The sequence below is a fragment of the Somniosus microcephalus genome, chromosome 18 (genome assembly GCF_052327205.1).
Source record: "Somniosus microcephalus isolate GS21.2 chromosome 18, FLI_Smic_1.0, whole genome shotgun sequence".
Lineage (NCBI taxonomy): Eukaryota > Metazoa > Chordata > Chondrichthyes > Squaliformes > Somniosidae > Somniosus > Somniosus microcephalus.
In genome coordinates, this window is record NC_141004.1 from 54,219,997 (window position 1) to 54,238,852 (window position 18,856).

The window sequence follows — 18,856 nt, forward strand, 5'->3', positions numbered from 1 at the left end:
TCAAGGAGATATTTCACAACTTTCAAGAAAAATATATTCCACTGAGGAAAAAGGGGAGTAAAAGAAAAGACAGCCATCCGTGGCTAAGTAAAGTAATAAAGGATAGTATCCGACTGAAAACAAGGGCATATAAAGTAGCCAAATCTAGTGGGAGGATAGAAGATTGGGAAGCATTTAAAAGCCAGCAAAGAATTACTAAAAGATTAATTAAGAAAGGGAAGATAGATTATGAAAGTAAACTAGCAAAAAATATAAAAACAGATAGCAAGAGCTTCTACAGTTATATAAAAAGAAAAAGGGTGGCTGAAGTGAATGTTGGTCCCTTAGAGGACGAGACCGGGAAATTAGTAGTGGGGAACATGGAGATGGCAAAAACCCTGAACAAATATTTTGTATCAGTCTTTACAGTAGAGGACACTAAAAATATCCCAACACTGGACAAACAGGGGGCTATAGGGGGGAGGAGCTAAACATGATTAAAATCACTAAGGAGATGGTACTCGGTAAGATAATGGGACTTAAGGCGGATAAATCCCCTGGACCTGATGGCTTACATCCTAGGGTCTTCAGAGAAGTAACGGTAGGGATTGCGGATGCATTGGTGGTAATTTTCCAAAACTCCCTGGATTCAGGAAAGGTCCCAGCAGATTGGAAAACTGCTAATGTAACGCCCTTATTTAAAAAGGGAGGTAGGCAAAAGACTGGAAACTATAGACCAGTTAGCCTAACATATGTGGTTGGTAAAATGTTGGAGTCCATTATTAAGGAAGCAGTAACAGGACATTTGGATAAGCATAATTTAATCGGACAGAGTCAGCATGGTTTTATGAAGGGGAAGTCATGTTTGACAAATTTGCTCGAATTCTTTGAGGACATAACAAACAGGGTGGATAAAGGGGAACCAGTGGATGTGGTGTATTTGGACTTCCAAAAGGCATTTGACAAGGTGCCACACAAAAGATTACTGCACAAGATAAAAAAAATCACGGGATTGGGGGTAATATACTGGCATGGGTGGAAGATTGGCTATCTAACAGAAAACAGAGAATTGGGATAAATGGTTCATTCTCGGGTTGGCAATCAGTAACTAGTGGTGTTCCGCAGGGGTCAGTGCTGGGACCCCAACTCTTTACAATCTATATCAACGATTTGGAGGAGGGGACCAAGTGCAACATATCCAAGTTTGCCGACGATACAAAGATGGGAGGGAAAGCAGTGAGTGAGGAGGACATAAAAAACCTGCAAAAGGACATAGACAGGCTAAGTGAGTGGGCAGAAATTTGGCAGATGGAATATAATGTTGGAAAGCGTGAGGTTATGCACTTTGGCAGAAAAAAATCAAAGAGCAAGTTATTATCTAAATGGAGAGAAACTGCAAAGTGCTACAGTACAAGGGGATCTGGGGGTCCTGGTGCATGAAACACAGAAGGTTAGTATGCAGGTACAGCAGGTGATCAGGAAGGCCAATGGAATCTTGGCTTTTATTGCAAGGGGGATGAGTATAAAAGCAGGGAAGTCTTGCTTCAGTTATACAGGGTACTGGTGAGGCCACACCTGGAATATTGCGTACAGTTTTGGTTTCCATATTTAAGAAAAGATATACTTGCTCTCGAGGCAGTTCAGAGAAGGTTCACTTGGTTGATTCCGGAGATGAGGGTGTTGACTTATGAGGAAAGGTTGAGTAAGTTGGGCCTCCACTCATTGGAATTCAGAAGAATGCGAGGCGATCTTATCGAAACATATAAGATTGTGAGGGGGCTTGATCGGGTGGATGCGGGGAGGATGTTTCCACTGATGGGTGAGACTAGAACTAGGGGGCATAATCTTAGAATAAGGGGCTGCCCTTTCAAAACTGAGATGAGGAGAAACTTCTTCACTCAGAGGGTAGTGAATCTATGGAATTTGCTACCTCAGAGAGCTGTGGAAGCTGCGACATTAAATAAATTTAAAACGGAGATAGACAGTTTCCTAGCTGATAAGGGAATCAGGGGTTACGGGGAGAGGGCAGGGAAGTGGACGTGAGTCTAGGTTCGGATCAGCCATGATCCTATTGAATAGCGGAGCAGGCCCGAGGGGCCGTATGGCCTACTCCTGCTCCTACTTCTTATGTTCTTATGTTCTTATGTTACAGGCCGTGAATATTACAAGGCAATGCACCTTCATTCTGAGAAACAGACATCAGAATTATAAGAAAAATACAAAAGCAAAATACTGCAGATGCTGGAAATCCACCAGCATCTGCAAATCCCCCCTTTCCCTGCCCCTGCACTTACTTAAAAACCTGTTCCATCTCCAGCTTTTTCCAGTTCTGACAAAGGGTCAGCGACCTGAAACGTTAACTCTGTTTCTCTCTCCACAGATGCTGCCTGACCTGCTGAGTATTTCCAGCATTTTCTGTTTTTATATCAGTATTGGCCCAGAAATTCGGGTCCCCATGGGTGAGTACGCACGGGATACTCACGCGTAGGCCCAACGAAAGTGCCGGTTTCCTGCATGCACTGCGCATGCGCGGGAAACTGGCACTTCCGTTCCCCTGAAAGAAGGGGTTCAGAAGTCGAACGCGTGCGCCGGAGAGGCAGCGCGTGCGCATTGAACTTACGTTTTTTTCCCAGGTTTCTCCGGGAAGGTAAGTCTCCAGGAGTTAGACATGTAAAAAGCAGGTGCAAGGCCTGCTTTTAACAAGGTAAGTGGTGAATTAATTAAAATTAAAACATTTTTTCCACAGGTTTATTATTTTTAAATACTTTAAAGAAAGGTAAGTTTATTTTTTGCCCCGTTAGAAAACGTAATAAATTTTTTCAAAAATTTAAATTATTGTTTAAAATAGTTATTTCATGTAATTTATAGTTTATTTTAAAAATGTGATTAAAAAAAAAAATTATTTGAAGTTTTAGTGATGTTTTGGGGCTTATAGTATTTATACTCATGTGACTCGGCCAACGTTGTCTACCTCATACGTTGCAGGAAAGGATGCCCCGGAGCATGGTACATCGGCGAGACCATGCAGACACTGCGACAACGGATGAACGGACACCGCGCAACAATCACCAGGCAGGAGTGTTCCCTCCCAGTCGGGGAACACTTCAGCAGTCAAGGACATTCAGCCTCCGATCTTCGGGTAAGCATTCTCCAAGGTGGCCTTCGAGACACACGACAACGCAAAATCGTCGAGCAGAAACTGATAGCCAAGTTCCGCACCCATGAGGACGGCCTCAACAGAGATCTTGGGTTCATGTCACGCTACATGTAACCCCACCTGATGCAGGGTCATCCAGACTCGAGTCGACATTGGCTTGTTCTCTCTACACGGATGCGGCCGGACCTGCTGTGATTTCCAGCCAAAAAAAAAAAATGTTTTTTGTCTGTTTTTTTGTTTTTCATACAGACCCCAGCATCTGCAATATTTGACCGCTTGTGACCCCACCTCATTGTTCTTTGATGTAATGTTTCCCTGACTGACCTGTTTGGACACCATTCACACCTTTGACTGCTGTGATTATCTCTCTGCCGAGGTGTGATTAATGGCAGTTGGAAAGGTTACCTGTAAACATCTGACATGATTCTCTGACTATATAAGCTGTGTCTTTATGCATTTCTCCACTTCACCTGAAGAAGGAGCAGCGCTCCGAAAGCTTGTGTTTTCAAATAAAGCTGTTGGACTATAACCTGGTGTTGTGTGACTTTTTACATTTGGCCACCCCAGTCCAACTCCGGCATCTCCACACCATTTATAGGTTTGACAGCTCTTCCTGTCAAACTTATGAATGAAGCATTCCCTGCTACCATTGGCTCTCCATGGCCCACGTGATCCCAGGGGACGCATCGAACTAACTGCACCCCTGGGATACGCAAGCACTGCGCGCCGGCAGTTGGAGGAGGCCCAGGATCGCAATTCCACGGGGGCCCACAGCTCAACGGCCGGCACGCAAGGTAAGTGCAGGTCGGAGGCTTGCACCCGCGGGAAGCCTCCGACCCGAATTTCTGGGAATATGAGTGCTGATTTCCCCCCAGATCCCCCCCCCAACTTAATGTATCATTGGGATTGGGATTCAAAAAACAATTTTGTATTTGAACTTTTTCTTTGCATATCATGCATTTGTGAAATAAATACTTTTTTAAAAAAGCTATTAAAATTTTGCACAATTTTTAACCATTGCATCAATAATCTCACTGTAATGTTGACTTCCAATGCTTCTGTTGGAATGAATGATTTCTTTAATTTAAAAATAACTATTATTCAGTTGTTCAAAATATGACAATTATGAATATATTATGAATATTAATTAGCACTACTTCAGAGTTCCATTTGTAGACCCCATTTGATGCCAAAGTAAGTTTGACATCATCTAAACGAGAGGTGATTAAGTAGCATGTTAAACCTAATAGTGTAATAAAGAGGCTACTCAAAGATAGTTGTAGTAAATGTTACCAAGACCGATGTAAAACTGACACCAAAGTGGAAGTGAAGGGCTGGATTTTTCCAACCTCGGCGGGTCCGTGGCGTGCGGGGACCCCGCATCTGTCTTGATCCCAGCCTCCAACAAGATTTTCCATTGATGGGACTTGTTAAGCCCGTCCTGCGAGGTTCCCGGCCAATTAATAGGAAGCAGGTCTGATGACATCATTTGATGACGCGTTATCAACCAGTTTCCTTAAAGGGGCCATGTCCAAATTGATTTTGACAGTTGTGCTGTCGGTGTTCTACAGCACTGAGGTGCTGCAAACACTGACAAGCACTGCACAGAGGTGCTCGGCTGCACCGAGGCTCTCCCATGACTCCCTCCATATGCTTATGGAGGGAGTCACAGCACGCGGGGAGGTTCTCTTCCCTTCCAATGGGCGGAGGACACCTCCCCAGGACACCAACGCAGCCTGGTTGCACATTGCACAGGAGGACACAAGCAGGGATGTCATCAGGAAGACCTGGCTGCAGTGGCGCAAACCTTTCAATCATCTCAGTAGATCACGAAACGTTACTGCGAAACCACACTCAACCTCATCTTCCTGTGCCACTCATCACATCCCCATCAATCTGCCTTCCCTACCCTACCCTTGCATGTCTTTACTCACACCAACTTACCTTGCACCTCCACCCATCCCTCCCTCTCTATCTACATTATCACTTCCCCATCTCACTAGCCACCCCTCACACTCACCCTCATCTTAGTCCAATCATACCAACTAACAACACACAAGGGTAGGCACTTGGGTGTTTTAGCCAATGGTCATGTAAACTTTCTGTTAATGTGTTGTCAAGCATTGAAATCCTTATTTTCACCACTTTGCTTTCTTGGACACCTTTGATTGACACTGCCCTTGACCGTGTCAGTTCTATCTCCCGCACTTCTGCCCTCACCCCTGCCCCTCCCTCCCGGAACCACGATAGGGTTCCCCTTGCCCTCACCTTTCACCCCACCAGCCTCCACATTCAACGGATCATCCTCCAGCATTTCCGATACCTCCAAAGTGATCCCACCACCAAACGTATCTTCCCCTCCCCTCCCCTTTCAGCATTCCGCAGGGACCGCTCCCTCCGAGACACCCTAGTCCACTCCTCTATCACCCCAAACAGCCCTTCCCCTTCGCCTGGCACCTTCCCGTGCAAGCGGAGGAGATGTAACACCTGCCCCTATACCTCCCCCCTTCCCACTGTCCAGGGCCCCAAACACCCCTTCCAGGTGAAACAGCGATTTACTTGTACTTCTCGCAATCTAGTATACTGTATTCGCTGCTCACGATGCGGTCTCCTCTACATTGGGGAGACCAAACGCAGATTGGGTGACCGCTTTGCGGAACACCTCCGTTCAGTCCGTAAGGGTGACCCCGAGCTTCCGGTCGCCTGTCATTTTAATTCAACGCTCCATTCCCACTCGGACCTCACCGTCCTTGGCCTCTTGTATTGTTCCACGGAAGCTCAACGTAAACTCGAGGAACAGCACCTCATCTTCCGATTAGGCACTCTGCAGCCTTCCGGACTCAATATCGAGTTCAACAATTTCAGATCATAACCTCAGCCCCTATTTCATTTTTTCTTGTAATTTTTCCACTCCTTTCCCCCCCCCCCCATTCCTTTTGTTTCTCTCTCACACCTGGCAGCTATCTCTTGCCCTGCCAGTACACTTTACACCCAATCTCAGCCTATTACCATCTCGTCTAGCTTCTAACACCTTTTATTGTCTCTTTTTTACTTCTTTTGTTCCTTTTATTCTTTTGTCCGATCGCAGCCCTGCCTCCGATCTATCTTTTCTTTCCAGTTTTGAAGAAGGGTTCGACCCGAAACATCAACTCAAATTTCTGTCCACGGATGTTGCCTGACCTGCTGAGTTTTTCCAGCATTTTCTGTTGTTATTTTTGAAAGTGTCTTAGTGAGTTCCAGTGAATGGTGAGACATGGTCCCCCCCGCCCCCCAATGGTGATGAGTGTGAAAGGAATGTCTTGAATATTGTAGGGATGCTTTATGGTGCTGGTGTGGGGTGGTGCCAACCTGCATCATGTGGCAGCCAGGGTTAAGTGAAGCAAATCTGGACATGGTGAGGCCATCACTGGCATCCCGGGCAGCAATGTGCATGGGTGATGATGCCCTGTGTCCAGTGCAACATCAGTTGATTGCGGAGAAGGTTGGTGTGGATGTTGGTGCTGCTGGAGTGCCCGGTGATGCTGGTGTTGGGGCTGATCGTGGTGGGATTCTGAGGACCAAGGTGAGATATTTTCAAGGGCACCGATGCTGATGGAATAGATGGCAGGTGAGGTTGAGATGACAGAAGTAATCTGTCAATGGTGAGAGAGGTTGCTCTAAGGAGGTGACACTGGATAGAGAGATTACTTCAAACACTTCATAAGTGCATAAAGCTCAAAAGTGGGTTCCAAGTACTCAAGCCTGAAGCTTCTGAGATTGGAAACTGACCAGCTGTAAAATGGTAAGTTTTAAACCACTTTTGCAGTTGTCACCTAATGAAAGAAATGGAGAGTTGTTCAGAACCTGACATACTTACCCGGCGTGATCCCCGAGCGACAGGAACCTCATGGAAAACTTGGGAAAATGCTTTGTACCTGGTAAATGGTGAGTAAATTGCTTTAAACACCCTCTTAATTAGCACAATTGCCTGACCCACCACTTAGTGCCGTGTCTGCAAAGCGCAGGCAGGACCGGCACTAGGGAAATTCACAAGGAGGCGGGTTTAGAGCCCCACTCTCAATCTTTTGGATTTTGACAGCGGACCCACCTCCGAACCTGCCCTCTGAGCTCTGGCAAAATTCAGCCTGAAGTATTTAATTGCATAGATGAGAGCTGAAGGACCAGATGGATAATTTTATAAGCTAACAAAGTCCAGTCAAAAGGTAACAGACTTTCCTCAAGAAGGCACGAGAAGACCTTCCAATTTGCTGTTGTGTGGAATATACCTTCCATGGTATCATTAATTGCATTTATGAGGCCAAGGAAAGCCAAGAGTGAAAAACTTAGCAAAAGTTGTCTTGTCTTCTAACTGATGGGATAAATTAATCTTCAACAAATGATCACCACTCTCTTTGTGGGTTAGAGGTGTAATTCTAATGGTGAGAGTTTGTTTAAATTGGTTTCTTTCATATGGAACAGTTTGCTACTGTGTAGCTTAAGCAAGAACTGACTCAACTCATTTAACCTAAGTGAGTTTGAAAGGCTGACAGGGCTGGGAGTCCCAACATGTAGCATTCTGGTCAGGAGTAGAGTGTTCCTACTGTTTGACGGCAAGGCTGCCTTGAAGCACTGATCACATCTGTTTACTTCAATTAACACTGCTTTACAGAGTGGCATTTCTGAGTACAACAATACTCTACATATATTCTACTGCAAAAACATTCAGTGTATGTATGCGTTTCTGAAGCACGCTATACATGATGGCATACTTCAAACTGAATTCATGCTGGCCCATGATGAGGTTATTTCTGGCACATATACAGCCACCATTCACTTTATTGCTTAGCTAATGAATATCATCATCTTGGCACTGCCTCTGTTACTTACTTCTCCACTTCCTCTGCTGCATTTGATTTTTCTACTTCAATGTTCAGCCTTCTGAATTAATAAATTGTTTTCTAATTTGGAGATTGTTCTCCTGCCAAGTCTGTTTGCAGCACCTAAAGCCACCTTGGACGTTTTCTGAAGGTATCCCAGCATTTCTTAAAGTTGAACGCTGTACCTGCTCTAGACTTCGGACAATGGGAATATGCACAAATCTAGGCTTCCATTTCCAGATGATTTAAACTTTGATAATTCAATAGAACTGAGCTTTGTGCACGGTGGCATAGTGGTTAGCACTGTTGCCTCACAGCGCCAGGGACCCGGGTTCAAATCCGGCCTCGGGTGACTGTCTGTGTGGAGTTTGCACATTCTCCCCGTGTTTGCGTGGGTTTCCTCCGGGTGCTCCGGTTTCCTCCCACAGTCCAAAAATGTGCGGGTTACGTTGATTGGCCATGACAAAAATTGGCCCTTAGTGTTAGGGGGGATTAAATACGTGGGGTTACGGGGATAGGGCTTGGGTGGGATGGCTGTCGGTGTAGGGACCGGGTGCTAGGGTTTGGATGATCAGCCATGATCTCGTTGAATGGCGAAGCAGGCTCGAAGGGCCAAATGGCCTACTCCTGCTCCTATCTTCTATGTTTCTATAAAGAAGCTCACATTTTGCTCCTGAAGCTGGGGCAGATTTCTGCATCGTTAAAGGGAACCATTGGCAACGAACAATTGTTTCCATACTGTTAAATCTGTGTAAAAGTAGTCAAAATGTAGAACAAGACACCAATGATGTATACAGAATAAGGTGGGTTATTAAGAACACTTCCACTCTAAGATTGGCCATCGCACCCCTCCTGTCAACGATACCTCCTAACCCTCCCGACTGACTATCTGGGGGAACTACTTCACAGAATGTTTAATTTAGAAAGGGATCTGGCTGCAAAATCTAATACTTTCAGAATTTTTTTTTGTCATTACAAAGGCCACTTCCAAACCAAAAGTGCTTAATTGGCACCTAGTGCAGTGATTGTGCATTGAATCAGTTCCGTTTTTCCTTGGCTTTTATGTGCAACAACATCGGTTTTACTCCTAGAACATTCTCAGAGCTCAGATTCAGGACACAACTGAGTAGCCAATTTGGATAAAGTCTGCAATAATGGCGCTGGATCGCATTTCCAACTCCTTAATGGGTTGGTAAGAGTTATAACAATGTAGCAATCCAGCAGTTGGGTACACAAATTGGATCAGTGATGGAGGGAATGATGCATAGAGAGGCCCGCCTTGTTGATGCAATACAGATTATTGTAGATGGTGTGAGGATAGGAAGAAATGCCCTTTAAAAGTGAGAAGAATGACCCATCGTTCAGCAGAGCCTCCAGCAGGCATTGGAGGCAATAGCAATAGATGCCAGTGCAGTCTTTACAATCTACTGCATTGTTGGGATGTGTGAAGGTGATGTCTAATTGGAAGAAAAATGCTAGAATTGAATCATTGCTAATGATGTCACACTGCTATATGGATATTGTTATGTATTGGGTGTTCTCCCCCCACCTGCGGTGGCACTGTCACAGCAGATAAATGGTTGGGGTTGTTCTCTTGGTTAAGTTTAGTTCTCTTTGTTCGGTACTCTCTCCAGAACCTTCTTTTGAATAAAGCACTTCATGTTTGAATCTCTGAGTTCTGAGTTCTAATTGTGTCTAGGTAGAAAGGTACAGACACAACAAAGTGGCGACGAGGATCGGATGAATCTGCGTTGTGGGAACTTTCTTGTTTTCAACTACAAAACACTCGGAACAGAGATTGCAGCATTACATTAACATTACGGGTGCAGTGAGTAACAGAAATTAAAATTTGAAATGTGAGATGGCTACTATATCCAGAAACATTGGTGATTTTGATGAAAATGTTGAGCAATGGAGCACTTATATGGAACGTTTTGACTATTTTGTTTTGGCGAATGTGGTGGCAAACGATAAGGTCGTGCCTACCTTTTTGAGTATACTGGGAGCAAAGACATTCAATTTACTTTGCAGCCTTGTACAGCCAGATAAGCCAGGAACTAAAACATATAAACAACTAGTGGAAATTCTTGGTGCACATTTTTCACCAAAACCTCTGGTTATTGCTGAGAGATTTAGATTTCACAAATGGAATCAAGAGGAGGGGGAATCAGTGACGATGTTTATTGCTGCGTTAAAAAGGTTGTCAGAACACTGTGAGTTCAAGGAGGTGCTGAATGACACCATTAGAGACAGACTTGTGTGTGGTCTGCTAAGTGCAGCCACATAGAAGCGCCTTCTTACTGAGGACAACCTTACTCTTGAAAAGGCCATTGAAGTTAGTGTCTCCATGGAAATGGCGGAAAAGGAGGCTCACCAGTTGAGTTCAACAGGGAGAGTTCACAAGCTGTCGTCTGAGCCTAAAGGTGCGCGGAATGGCACATGTTACCGTTGTGGGAAATCGGGCCATCACTCTAATGATTGCTGGTGTACGGAGCTGGAATGCCGAAATTGTGGCAAAAAAGGTCACATTGAACGTGCCTGTAGAGGTAAAAAAAGAACAGACAGAGTTGGGAAGCATGAACACAAAATGTCTGTATTTGGACAAGAGAAGAAAAAGAGTGTTCATTCAGTGCAGTATGATGGAACAAGCAAAACAGAGGGGAGCGACACCTCTGAGGAGGAAGAGGTGCACATACTGATGGTTGCAGGTGGTCCAAATGGCTACTGGTGTCGCCACTGGTGGAGGGACAATCAGTGCGGATGGAGGTGGACACAGGCGTGGCTGTGTCCCTTGTTTCAGACACTGTCTACAACAAAATGCTAAAGCATCTTACTCTTCAGCCAACAAACATTGTGCTAAAGACGTATACCGGCGAACCTGTGGCCATGAGAGGCGCCATTGAGGTGACAGTTAAATTGAACGGACAGACTGCGAAACTGCCACTATATGTGGTAAAGGGAAATTACCCATCGCTACTGGGACGTGCGTGGCTAGAGAAAATCACGCTGGACTGGCCTGCAGTCCGCATGATGTCAAAAGGGGAGTCAGGTCTGACTGCAGTTTTAAACAAACATGCAGAACTCTTCAATGGTGAACTTGGGAGCATGAAAAAGATCAGCGTGAGACTGGACATTAAACCTGACAGCAAGCTGAAGTTTCACAAAGCCCGACCTGTACCCTATGCAATTAGGCCAAAAGTTGAGGCTAACTTGGAGGCCTTAGTCGAGAATGGAGTCCTGGAGCCTGTGAGTGTGAGCAAATGGGCCACACCCATTGTTCCTGTCCTGAAAAAGGATGGATCTGTTCGAATCTGCGGGGATTTTAAAGTGACTATTAGCCCGGTGCTGTCTGTGGAACAGTACCCTCTTCCCCTCATTGGTGATCTTTTTACGGGCCTGGCCGGAGGGCAAAAGTTCAGCAAAATAGACTTATGCCAGGCTTATCTACAAATGCATGTTGATGACAAATCAAAGGAGCTGCTGACAATTGTGACACACAAGGGGCTATACAGGTACTGCCACCTTCCATTTGGAATTACGTCGGCCCCTGCTCTATTCCAAAGGGCAATGGATCAGATCTTGAGTGGACTGCCAGGAGTCCAGTGCTACCTGGACGACATCTTTGTCACTGGGACAAATGAGGAGGATCATCTTCTGAACTTGGATGCGACACTACAGCGACTGAAAGAGTACGGACTCAGAGTTCGTAAGGACAAATGTGAATTCTTTCAGTCTTCAGTTGAGTACCTGGGGCATGTGATTGACGTTACTGGCCTGCATAAGGCGCCGTCAAAGGTCAAGGCGATCGTGGAGGCCCCAGCACCCCAGAATGTGAGCCAGTTACGTTCATTTGTGGGGCTACTTAACTACTGTGGGAAGTTTATTCCAGACTTAGCAACATTGCTGAAGCCATTACATCAGTTGCTATGTCAAGGCAAAACATGGAAATGGACTGAACTGTGCAACGAAGCTTTCACCCAAGCAAAGAAAGCATTGCTGAAGTCAGAGGTCCTGACACACTTTGACCCAAAGCTACCCCTGCAGCTAGCATGTGATGCATCACCATATGCTGTGGGAGCAGTCATATCCCACATCATGCCTTCTGGTGAAGAGAAACCTATCGCCCTCGCATCACGCACCTTGAACAAGGCCGAGAGTAACTATGCGCAGATTGAGCGCGAGGCCTTGGGAATCGTTTTTGGAATTTGAAAATTTCATCAGTACCTGTTTGGGAGAAGGTTCACACTCCTGATGGACCACCGTCCATTGACTTTAATCTTCGGGCCCCACACCGGAATTCCGTCTCTTGCTACAAGCAGGATGCAAAGGTGGGCTTTACTGTTGTCAGGACACACATACGACATCAAATATCGCAAATCCGCCTTGCACAGCAATGCAGACGGTCTCTCGAGGCTGCCCTTGCCTGTTACTCCCCCAGAGCCTCGTCAGATAGACATCTTCTACTTTAGACAAGTGGAGGGAGCACCTGTCACTGCAGTTAAGGTGCGAAGGTACACCCGCAATGATCCAGTCCTGTCTGAGGTAATGGACGATGTCATTCGAGGAAGAGCTATAGGAGATTCTACTTGTTTGAAACCTTACGTTTCAAAAAGAAATGAGCTCTCAGTCCAGGCAGGTTGTCTTCTTTGGGGACGCCGTGTCATCATTCCGCCACCTCTGAGGGAACCTATACTGCAACAACTTCATACAGGCCACAGTGGGATGGTTCGGATGAAGGAAATGGCAAGAAGCTACTTCTGGTGGCCAGGTCTTGATGGGAATATTGAGGAGAAAGCCAAAACATGTTCCCCATGTCAAAGGGTCCGGAATGTTCCACAGCTGGCAACCCTACACCCCTGGGATTGGCCTGAAGAAGTGTGGCAGCGAGTACATGTGGACTTTGCCGGTCCTTTCGAAGAGAAGATGTTTATGGCGGTTGTGGACGCTCGTAGCAAGTGGCCGGAGGTCGCTGTGATGAGGTCTACCACGGCAGAGAAAACAATTGAGAAACTTGGTGAGATGTTCAGCCGTTATGGCTCACCGGAACAACTTGTAAGTGACAACGGTCCACAATTTGTATCACAGGAGTTTGCAACCTTCCTGCATGTGAATGGTGTCCAACACATCAGGTCTGCGCCCTATCATCCCTCTACTAACGGCCTAGCAGAAAGGTTCGTGCAAACGTTGAAGCACGCCTTGAAGGCATCTCAATCCACCAACGTCTGAACAGCTTCCTGTTGTCCTACAGGAATGAGCCGCATGCCACAACCAAAACTTCCCCCGCTTCGCTCATGATGAAGAGGCAGTTGCGGACAAGTTTTGACTTACTCAAACCTCCAAGGGCAGAGCAGGTTGTCCATCGTCAACAACAAGCTCAAGTTGAAAAGAGAGAGAAAAGAGCCAAGGAGAGACGGTTTCCTCCTGGAGAGCACGTCCTAGCTCGAAACTACAACACTGGACCGAAATGGGTTCCTGCTACGGTGATCGCGCAGACGGGCCCTGTGTCTTACACGGTTGAGACTGCTGAGGACGTCGTCTGGAGAAGACACACAGATCAACTGTTGCTAGGAGCAGAGGCAGCCACAGAGGCTCCAACAGCTGGTTGGCCTGAATTGTTTCCGGATGATACCGCAAACCAGCATCCTTTGCCACAGTGCTCTTCTCCAACACAGGAAGTCAAAGAGACTGTTCCACCTGTGCAAACTCCTGACTTTCGACTGACACAGGCACCTTCTCTATCTAGGCCTGTGTCAACGCCTACTGCTGTGGAAGCCAGCGATGACCACCGGTATCCTGTCAGAGAGCGGCAGCCTCCAAGATGCTTGGATCTGTAGGCTTAGTGACTTACCCACAAGACTGGGGCAGAATAAACCCCAGTGTAAAGTCAGGGTTTGAGGCAGTCTACCTCTACCCTTGGTTAGTTGAGTGCATTGAAAGTAACTTACCTGTTGAGGAATAATGTGGACCTTTCATTTAAGAGGGGAGGAATATGTTGTGTATTGGGTGTTCTCCTCCCACCTGCGGTGGCGCTGTCACAGCAGATAAATGGTTGGGGTTGTTCTCTTGGTTAAGTTTAGTTCTCTTTGTTCGGTACTCTCTCCAGAACCTTCTTTTTGAATAAAGCACTTCATGTTTGAATCTCTGAGTTCTGAGTTCTAATTGTGTCTAGGTAGAAAGGTACAGACACAACAGATATCACTGACACTTACCTTTCATTTATGTGCTCAAGTCCCACTCCAGGGACTTGAGCACATAAAGCTAGGCTGACACGCCAGTGCGGTGCTGAAGGAGTGCTGCACTGTCGGAGGTGCCGTCTTTCAGATGAGACGTTAAACCGAGGCCCTGTCTGCCCCCTCAGGTGGACGTAAAAGATCCCATGGCACTAGTTTGAAGAAGAGCAGGGGAGTTATCCCCGGGGTCCTGGCCAAAATTTATCCCTCAACCAATATAACAAAAACAGATTATCTGGTCATTATCACATTGCTGTTTGTGGGAGATTGCTGTGCACAAATTGGCTGCCGTGTTTCCCACATTACAACAGTGACTCCATTTCAAAAGTACTTAATTGGCTGTAAAGCGCTTTGAGACGTCTGGTGGTCGTGAAATGCGCTATATAAATGCAAGTCTTTCTTTCTTTCTTTTTCATTTACTTTTTGAGGTGGTGACATCCCAAGTGGACTGTGGTAAAGCTGATGATGTGTGCTTGAAGACTTCCAGAAGACCTTTGATAAAGTTCCCCGTGAACTCAATGTAGTGATAATCAAGGCGAGACCCTGAAAGTGGATAAGAAATTGTCTGAGGGAAAGAAATAGCGGGTACGCTTTGGGGATAAAGTACTGAGTGGAGTGCCGGGGGATTGGGACTGGGATCCCCAATGTTTCTAATATTATGCAAATACTTAGACTTACAAGCTCAATGCATGGTGGTCAAGTCCATGAAGGTCCAAACTAGATGGGCAGTTCAAGATCAGGGAAGCAGCCAGGAGTTAAAATCTGGCAGAACAATAGCAGCTGACATTTTAAGTGTAAATTACTGCAAACTGGAAGAAAAAAATAGACGGCATACATGCTGTGTGAATGATGCAGAAATAGTGGGTGATGTAAGAAAACTACTAGGCACTTGGTCTAAGCATTAAACAAAGCTTTAATCAACTGTTTTACAACATGGAGGTCTAGTTGTGTCCTTCACTAGTTCCTGTTAAGAATGTCCTGCGCAAGCTGGGCCCATGCCCGAGTATTTATACTCTCCCTGGACAGCGCCACCCGTAGGCCGCTCAGTATTATTTCATAAGCCTTTCTTTCATGAATGACTGATTCATGTCAGTTGGTGCTAAGCGCACTGAGTCTCCCAGCGTTCCCTTTCAGTCCTGCTATAATATCTCCAGTCACTGCAGAGCAGCAAAAAACAGAATGCCAAACTACATTACCAAATCTTAGCATTCATGTCGGAGAGTGCGATGCTGAATCTTCTTCTTCTTAGGCAGTCCCCCAGAACCGAGGATGGCTTGCTTCCACGCTAAAAATGAGTTCTCAGGTGACTGATGAGTCCAATGCGGGACCTACAGTCTCTGTCACAGGAGGAGCAGACGGTGGTTGAAAGGGCGGGTGGGTGGGGTGCTTGGGTTGACGTGTGCTCCTTCCGCTGTTTGCGCTTGGCTTCCGCTTGCTCCTGGTGAAGAAACTCGAGGTGTTCAGCGCCTTCCCGGATGCTTCTCCTCCACTTTGTGCAGTCTTGGACCAGGGATTCCCAGGTGTCAGTGGGGATGTTGCACTTTTTCAAGGAGGCTTTGAGGGTGTCCTTGAAGCATTTCCTCTGCCCACCTGGGGCTCTCTTGCCATGTCAGAGCTCCGAGTAGAGCGCTTGTTTTGGGAGTCTTGTATTGGGCCTGTGGACGATGTGGCCTGTCCATCGGAGCTGATTGAGCGTGGTCAAAGCTTCGATGCTGGGGATGTCGGCCTGAGCGAGAACACTGACGTTGGTGCGCCTACCCTGTCAATGGATTTGCAGGATCTTGCGGAGGCAGCGTTGGTGGTACCTCTCCAGTGCTTTGAGGTGCCTGCTGTACATGGTCCATGTCTCTGAAGCATACCTGAGGGCGGGTATCACTGCTGCTCTGTAGACCATGAGCTCTGTTCAGACTGCACTTCGAGGAGTGTATCCAGTTTTAATCACCGAGGCACAGGGGAAACATTTAAACCCTGAAGGTGATGTAGAGGAGAACCACCAGCCTCAGTACACTGAGCTGTGAAATATACTCTTTGGCCTTTTGAAGAAAATTACAGAGTAATATACGGAAGTATAGAAGATATTAAACAGTATAGAAAGGGTAAATATGAAACACTACTTCATGATAAGCCAGGACAGTAGGACAAGGATGCTTCGGCTCAAACTGTTGAAGAAGGAAATTGAGGACTGATAGTTTCTTCATGCAAAATGGAATAGAATTCCAGTAAGAGTAATGGAGAAGAAAACCTTTTTGAATTGCTCAAGATTCATGTGACTGCTGTAACATTATACCAACAATATGGAGAACCATGAACATGTGCTCATCCTGTGCCATCTTTTTTAACAGGAAGGGGGAAGCTGATACTGTGGTATTGTCACACAGCCAGCTCAGTCACTCACACTTTGGAGATTATTGGCGAGCTTGATGAGGCAGTACTAGGTCAATCATTGATCACAGTGAAGAGTGGGCAGAGATGGTCGGTGAATAGCTGGTCATTGTTGAGCAGAGGTATAACTTTGTTATAGGGCCTGCTGAGTTTGGTTCATGATTCATGTGGGACCACTGATGTTCACCAGCATCCATTTATTTCACGAGATGCTACAAGCTGGATTGGAGAGAATTATGGATTCTACTGCCCATTGGGAAATGTTGTTTAGCATGAGCTATATGCTGTACCGACTGCCATTTTGTGGCATACAGTAAGGGGAATCTCCGGTGGTGTGCACAGTTGGACCATTTCTTGGCAAGGCTCCCACTTAGTGTTACACTTAGTGTTGCAAAAAATATTTGCCATTTAAAATCAGCATGGAAAGTTCTAGTCTTTTGATTTCAAAAAGGTGTTTCGGCATAATGGATATGCTATTTCAATGTTGAGCAGATTCACAGACATGAAATCAAAAATGTCACAGCGCAGTCCTGAGCGGAAGCGGCAGCAGCGGAGGCGGCGGCTTAAAGGGAGCTGAGCAACGACTTAAAAAAACAAAAAAACAAGGAGTGACGTCACTGGACAGCAGGAGGCGGAGTATAAATCGAGTGGGAGGCCCAGAGAGAGCACAGACCGGAGCAGTGGCAGCAGCAAGGAGGCAGAGTATAAAACGAGCGGGAGGCCCAGAGAGAGTGCAGACCGGAGCAGTGGCAGCAACGAGGAGGCGGAGTATAAATCGAGCGGGAGGCCCAGAGAGAGCACAGGCCGGAGCAGCAGCAGCAGCGAGGAGGCGGAGTATAAATCGAGCGGGAGGCCCAGAGAGAGTGCAGACCGGAGCAGTGGCAGCAACGAGGAGGCGGAGTATAAATCGAGCGGGAGGTCCAATGAGGAGGCGGAGTATAAATCAAGTGGGAGGCCCAGAGAGAACGTGGACTGGAGCAGTGGCGGCAGTGAGGAGGCGGAGTATAAATCGAGTGGAAGGACCAGAGAGAGCGCAGACTGGAGCAGTGGCGGCAGTGAGGAGGCGGAGTATAAATCGAGCTGGAGGCCCAGAGAGAGCGTGGACTGGAGCAGCGGCGGTAGTGAGGAGGCGGAGTATAAATTGAGTGGAAGGACCAGAGAGAGCGCGGACTGGAGCAGCGGTGGCAGTGAGGAGGCGGAGTATAAATCGAGCTGGAGGCCCAGAGAGAGCGCAGACTGGAGCAGCGGCGGTAGTGAGGAGGCGGAGTATAAATCGAGCGGGAGGCCCAATGAGGAGGCGGAGTATAAATCGAGCGGGAGGCCCAATGAGGAGGCGGAGTATAAATCGAGCGGGAGGTCCAATGAGGAGGCGGAGTATAAATCGAGCGGGAGGTCCAATGAGGAGGCAGAGTGTAAATCGAGCGGGAGGCCCAATGAGGAGGCGGAGTATAAATCGAGTGGGAGGCCCAGAGAGAGCGCGGACTGGAGCAGTGACAGCAGTGAGGAGGCGGAGTATAAATCGAGCTGGAGGCCCAGAGAGAGCGCGGACTGGAGCAGTGACAGCAGTGAGGAGGCGGAGTATAAATCGAGCTGGAGGCCCAGAGAGAGCACAGACTGGAGCAGCGGCGGTAGTGAGGAGGCGGAGTATAAATCGAGCCGGAGGCCCAGAGAGAGCACAGACTGGAGCAGTGACAGCAGTGAGGAGGCGGAGTATAAATCGAGCGGGAGGCCCAATGAGGAGGCGGAGTATAAATCGAGCGGGAGGTCCAATGAGGAGGTGGACTGGAGCAGTGACAGCAGTGAGGAGGCGGAGTATAAATCGAGCGGGAGGCCCAGTGAGGAGGTGGAGTATAAATCGAGCGGGAGGTCCAATGAGGAGGCGGAGTATAAATCGAGCTGGAGGCCCAGAGAGAGCACAGACTGCAGCAGTGACAGCAGTGAGGAGGCAGAGTATAAATCGAGCTGGAGGCCCAGTGAGGAGGCGGAGTATAAATTAAGCGGGAGGTCCAATGAGGAGGTGGAGTATAAATCGAGCGGGAGGTCCAATGAGGAGGCAGAGTATAAATCGAGCGGGAGGTCCAATGAGGAGGCGGAGTATAAATCGAGCTGGAGGCCCAGAGAGAGCACAGACTGGAGCAGTGACAGCAGTGAGGAGGCGGAGTATAAATCGAGCTGGAGGCCCAGTGAGGAGGCGGAGTATAAATCGAGCGGGAGGTCCAATGAGGAGGCAGAGTATAAATCGAGTGGGAGGT